A 6,679-nucleotide genomic window follows, 5' to 3' on the forward strand; every position below is an offset into this window, starting at 1 on the left:
GCGATCAGACGCTACTTGGATGTAGGCGATGCAGAGGCGAAGGAAATGGTGGTCGGCCGTCGTCGATCGGTGGCCGGACGCCGGAGTTGTGGTCGGATTGCCTTGTGGGTCGTCCGGTTTCTCTCTCTCTCGGGCTGAGAGAGCTCGAGCTTGCTGTTTGCTCTAAAGCAATCTAGAGCCTTCATCTGATCAAGGGATATAAATACCCTAAACTCCATTCTATTTCAAGGGCTAGGATGAAGCGGTGCTTGATCAACGGTCTAGATCGCACCGTAGCATTTCTTTTCTTTTTCCATAATTATTTCAATGTTTCCCAACTTCCGAAATTCGTAAAAATTAGTTCAGATATCCGAAAAAATCCCACGAACTCGTCGTGTCGTGTACTTTATTTTCCAACTCTCACATTGAGGATTTCACTTTATGAAATTTTCTGAAAATTTCCTCGAGCACTTTAACTTTTATCGAAATCGATGAGTAAATTATCGAACTATTTCACTTAAGCTCGATAAATTTTTCCGGGGCTCACAAAAGAAAAGATAAAATTTGGTTTATTTTTTATATAGGTGGTATGCATGCGCAGTAAATTGAGAGAAGAGGCGAGGTTAGGTTTTCACCCCTATTTGAAGACACTAACCCTTGTCTTACAGGTCCTTGTTAAGGAAATTAGAATCCTTCCCGTCAAGGCTCACAGAGTAGACTGATAGAAAAATAACAAACCACAAGACAAGCAACAAGAGAACACCGAGATTTAACGAGGTTCAGTATAAATCTATGCCTACGTCCTCCCGAGAGATATCCGTTCTTCACTATGAGAATAATTACAGTACAAGATACATTGAGCTAAATCACCATAACCCAAACCCATAACCCTTGTACACCCACACTCATAGAATTTCCCAAGAACTCACTCTCGCCCAAGAGCTGTATTCACTCTTGACATCTCTGCTCCCTTACCCAAGAGATATTCACTCTCTTGTTGATGATCGCATGCACCGACCATACCTTGGTTTACTACCCATGCCCTCTATATATAGGCACCCCAATTATAATCCAATTGGTAGTAGGAAAACCAAACCTTCTTGTACAGGAGAAAGATCCTATTCCTTATAGGAATAAACTTTGACATCAACCATCTCCAATTAGGAAGACTAACCAAGTCCAACTAGGACTTGCCTTTCCTAATTAATTCTCATCACATCCTAACAATCTCCACCCTGATGAATGCCATGCAAAATTCCCTTGCACCATCTTTAACCACTGGCCTTTTTTTGTACCAGCAACACATAGCCTGAATCAAATTGTGGTCCTCCCTGATTCCTAACGGCCAATCCTATGTGTAAATGCACCGAGTCAACAATCAACAGCTGACTCTGAAGAGGGACCTCAAAACAATCCCTTCCCTAGCAGGATTTCCTTCTCACCATCATCTGAACTCAGAAACTTGTCAACGACGTCTCTACTGTACCCGCAAACGAGACTCGCCTATGCGCACTCCTGTTTCCCATTATCCATTGAGGTCTGACATACCAGATGATACCTACCACACTGTTCTCCCTGTATGAGGACCGTACCACCATGTGTGATTTTTTCGGCTCCACCTGCTATAAACACTTATAGCCTTTGGAAACCAACTAGCTCCTGAATATCAAATTCCTCTGTAACTTTGGGACATTGTCACACCACCCAAAGTACGCCAATCCCAAATCTAATATCCAGTCAAAGAACATGTGTAACCTATGGAGATTGTGAGAGCATCTCCATATGAAAATCGGTTTCTGCTACATCAATGCCATCCAAGCCTTTCGCTTCATATGACCCTAGTCACGACACTTGTAGCATCCCTGTCTCTGGATTTAGACCTGCTATGATCACTAAATCCCCGACAGTTTTCCGTGCATTATCCGCTGTCTTCTCCGGTTTCACATCCTTTCCCTTCAACACTTTACTAAGCCCCGTTGAACTAGGATGTCTTTCACTACTCACTTATACCCAAAGAGTGAAACTTCCTTTTCTGTCAAACTACTCCACCTCAAACTATGAGGCAATACTTGAAGCCATGACTAACAACCACGATCAACATGCAAACCTTCGGCGAACGAATACCACGAACGATGAACAAGCACGATCGCTGACACCACGAACCACCTTAGTGAGATATACACTCTCACCAACCATCATTCCCTTGAGTCATATCCTGGTCTCTTGCAACTCCACCTTTGATTAGGATTTTTCCTGAGTCTAGCTCGCACCACCTAGCCTCCGAGTCACTCCACCTATCGACTACCTTCGATTAGGACTTTCTTGAGTTTTTGACCCACTCCACGTTGCTAGAAAATTTCCCCGAGCTGGCTCCACCTAATGCACTTTGAGTTAACACCTTAACCATCTAATTCACTCCACCTCAATATACAAAAAGGTGTCCTGATCAGGCCTAAAGGCATATATATCTCTACTGTTTCACATTCAAGACTCGATCCATTCCCCTTTCTCACTTCTTCTCCAAAAATGCTGTCATCAACTGACAACATCCACCGCCTCAATTCCAGCATGAGACTGTCGTCCGTCGCCCCAGCAACGGTGACCGGTCGGAAGGTCCATGAGCTGACCAACGTGGACTTGGCTATGAAGCTACACTACATCGAAGGGGTCTACTTTTTCAACAGTTATGCAGTCGAGGGGCTTACAGTGTTTGACTTGAAGAAGCCTATGGTCATCCATTTGCTTCCACTCTACTTTGTTGCCGCCGGGAGAATTCGAAGATCCGAAACAGGCCGGCCTTTCATCATGTGTAACGACGGCGGTGTGAGAATTATGGAGGCACGTTGTGACGAAACGGTCGATGAATGGTTGGCCATGGCTGTGGAGGATGATTCTACTTTTGATGGTCTTTGCCCTTTTAATGAAGTAATTCATTCTCCCAAAAAAAAGCATTATCCTACTATGATAATAATAATGTCACAGTGCATGGATCATAGGGACTTAAGTGAAGCTCGAGAAGATTTTCGGGAATCATTTGTTTCTTAGTACAATTTCAAGTTGGATCGAAGATGCTTGATTATTTAAGAAAAATTTTCCTATTAAGAAGAAGCGCCCATATTAATTTGCCTAATTGCCTTTGTTGTTGTTTAGTGCGTGGAACTTCTAAGCAGTTCACTTGGTTCAAATGTGGAGGAATGTCAGTGGGAATTAGCTGGGCAAATGTCCTTGGAGATGCATTTTCAGCCTCAACCCCCTTGGCAAGTCACTGCACGTACCAGACTGGCCTGCAAAACCTGAGCTCCCACTTTCAGTTCTTCCCAAGGTAACACCAAACGCCCTTAAAAGGATTGATTCAGTTGGCGACTTATGGCTCACACCCAACAACTGCAAGATGAAGACACATACTTTCCATGTTCCTGGAGCGAAAATTAACCATTTTCTCTCAGACCAAAAATTCAAGGGCTCAGCTTTTGAAGTATTCTCAGCAATCATATGGAAAACCTTGTCCAAGATCAAGGAAAACCTAGAGGAGACAAGGATGATGACTCTTTGTACAAACAAACTCCGTGAAAGAGAATTTGAGTCTCCAAGTGTTGAGTAAAAATATGCACACAGTGAGCGAAAATGTCACCCAACATAATTTCACTCGTATTCATTTAGTGAATAGAGTTTTAATTATTTCGGGTTCGACCCATTCAAGACAGAATGTGTCCCTTAATTATATTCCCTTGTTATAGGAAAACACCCTTTGATTCCATTTATGAAGAAACCAATTGTGGATGTGTGTTTGTTTGTTTTTGCGGCTGCACCCGGATATCTGAATGGGTTGCCTACGTACCCTTGGAAAGGGATCAAGCCACTCGTAGTTGAAGAATTCCAATGGGTGAATGACCCATTGGAGGGTGTTGCTTTTTGGAATGAGAATAGTGTTTGGACGAATTTGGTGTAAGTGAACCAGGGATTCGATTTGTGAGGTCATTTTGGGAATGATTTGACCTTTCTGGTGTTTGGATGAATTTGACTGGTGAGGTCAGAGATTCAAATTGGATGAATTTGACTGATGGAGTCAGGGATTCGGTTTGGATGAATTTGACTGGTGGAGTAAGAGATTCGATTTGAAATTGTGGTTGCATCTAGTGGGTCGCTAGATTGCCTACATACCCTCGAGGAGGGATCAAACCATTGTAGTTTAGAGAATATGTATTTCTGGTGTTGGAAGAATTTTTTTGTGTCGACGGATGTACATATATTTATTTTTGAGTCCGTCAAATGTATTTCTTCTGCCGACATCCGAATTTAATTTGGGCACCCGATGTGTTGAATATTGTATTGGGCCGTGTAAATGGGCCTTCGTGTTGTCGACAAACAAATTTAGCCGGGCCCGAACATTGAGGTAAATTGTTTAGAAATGGGCTTCAAGATTCGTGGATGGGCAATTCAGCAAGCCCATAGATTGGGCACCCATTAATTTATATCCACACCAATTTGAGCCCAATTTATGTCTTAGACAATCTGGCAAAGGCCTTGTATAGACGTCATCCCCAATTTATGTCTTAGACAATGGGCTGGCCTCAGTATCCAGATTTTGCACTGGATTTTCTGCGTTTGAAATTGGGTAATGGCTTCGATCCTCTCACTTCTCCTCTGTAGCTCCAACTTCTTGTTTGTGTACTGATTAGCTTTAATGATTAATTGCTACCCAGATTTCCTGCTACGGGTTCGGAGCGATTCTTCGAGCAATTGGCGCGTACTTCCATAACTTGTATGAACCCCCATCTTGCTACTTCTTTTCTGATTATCAATTGCCTGGGCGTAGTTGAAATTCAAAGCTGGAGCATCTTCTTTCTTTTAATATTTCCTTTGATTGAGAGCTGAGCACGTAGCATCATGTTTCTTGGTCTGATTTGCATTCAAAACCAACTTGCTGCATACTTGCGAAAGTCTTGACTTGCAGCTCGTTTTTTTTTTTGACAAGCTTTTATATGATTAAAGCTACTTGTCATTATCTACAGGTCTCTACTCTCTACAACCAAAGTCTCGGAAAGGTAAGCTCGTTTGCACAGTATCTAAAGGCAAAGCAATTGTTTAATTGAACCTTGTTGCTGCACTTGTGTTTGTTGTTGTCGTCAATACTTCAAAATAGGGCTGGATTCGGTACTAAACCGATCCATTTTTCCCCAAACCGTTGCCGAACCGACCTCCTTCGGTATCAGAATTTTCAAACCGCCACCGAGCCGACATAGTCGGTATACCGACGGTCGGCAAACCGAATTTTCGGTTGGTATCGTTCGGTTTTGCTGCCGGAAATCAAAGGAGGCCCAATTGGTCGCGGGTGTCTGACTGACGGAGGTTGTTGCGGTAGAAGCACATCACATCTAAGCAGCCATCGAAGATTCAGATCTCATCTGGAGTTTCCCTTGGAGATGACTAGATGAGGACGAAGTGATGATACTGATAATGGAGAAAAGTAGGAGATGAAGGAAATAGAGGAAGAGGAAGATGAAAGAACTGGAAGAAAGCAAAAGCAATGGGACAAGAACTGATGCAGATTCTGGAAAAAAAAAAGAAACTGAAGGAGATGAAAGATGAGGATGAATAGGGAGAAGAAAGTGATGGAGATGATGAAAGAGAATGGTTTCTGACTTTTGGGATTGATGGACCCGATGAGGTCTTTTTGTTTTTTGTTCTTTTAATTGTATTAGGTTAAGAATGAATAAATATAATAATTGTACCACATATAATAAAACCAACTTGTGCTCTAGTGGTTGAGAGCTGAGTTGCGGATTGAGGGGATGAGGGTTCGACTCCTGCCTCCAACCAAATTCTTGCTATTTTGTGTTTTAATTTGATAGTAGGAACTAAGAGACAATAAATATAAAATTTGTGCTTATAGTAGTAAGAGAACGAGCTGCTCTAGTGGTTGGGAGCAAACGTGGGGTGTTAGAGGTTCAAGGTTCGAACCTTGCCTCTTATCAAAGTGTAGCCGTTTTGTTATGCATATAACACTTTGGTATACATATTCGGTATGAGGTATTGTATACGGTCGGTACGGTATACCGACGGTATGCAATATCTCATACCGTAGCCGAGCCGAAGAGAGCCATACGGTACGGCTCAGCCGAGCCGAAAGTCGGCAGGCCGAATTTTCGGCCCAAATCGGTTCGGGCCGGTTCGAAAATCGGCTGGTTCGGTTGCTTCGGCCCATTTTGCCAGCCCTACTTCAAAAGATCAATTAATTACATGCCACCTTTTTTGTTTGCTAGCTATTGAATCAATTAATTAATTAATCAAAAGATCAAAACATTAATTAAGCTTTGTTTGTTTCTATCTTGTTGCTTCCCAGCTTGTATTGGCCTCTCACTTATCACGATCACGGCCTCAAAGGCTTAATTAACATGGCCATTATTTGTTATTAATCATGTCTGGCACTGCTGCAGCATATCACCACTTTAAAATGGTTAAACAAATTAATTAACCCTGTCATTTCCTTTGGTTGTCTACACCGCTTCACCACTGCACATAGCACTTGCTAACTATTTTCTTTCTTTATTTGTGAACATTAATTTAGCATTTTCATTTCAGGCGTCATTGTGTCTCCACCAAGGTCTTAAAAATCGATAATTTCGCCGAAATATCGGCGAAATTTTCGTTTTTTCAACCTCCCGATATTATCGGGACATACCACCAATATTTCGTGCGA

General features: G+C 42.3%; 1 long non-coding RNA gene and 1 pseudogene across 1 annotated transcript; both read left to right on the plus strand.

The window, feature by feature from the left end:
- Window positions 1-2,547: 2,547 nt before the first annotated feature.
- On the plus strand, window positions 2,548-3,580 carry LOC133744305 (protein ECERIFERUM 2-like; annotated as a pseudogene).
- A 922-nt stretch (window positions 3,581-4,502) lies between these two features.
- On the plus strand, window positions 4,503-5,763 carry LOC133707553 (uncharacterized). The gene is made up of 3 exons (XR_009845169.1): window positions 4,503-4,594; window positions 4,683-4,741; window positions 4,992-5,763. It is a non-coding gene; the product is annotated as an uncharacterized LOC133707553 (long non-coding RNA).
- The last annotated feature ends 916 nt before the right edge of the window (window positions 5,764-6,679 follow it).

The sequence above is a fragment of the Rosa rugosa genome, chromosome 4, assembly GCF_958449725.1.
Source record: "Rosa rugosa chromosome 4, drRosRugo1.1, whole genome shotgun sequence".
NCBI lineage: Eukaryota > Viridiplantae > Streptophyta > Magnoliopsida > Rosales > Rosaceae > Rosa > Rosa rugosa.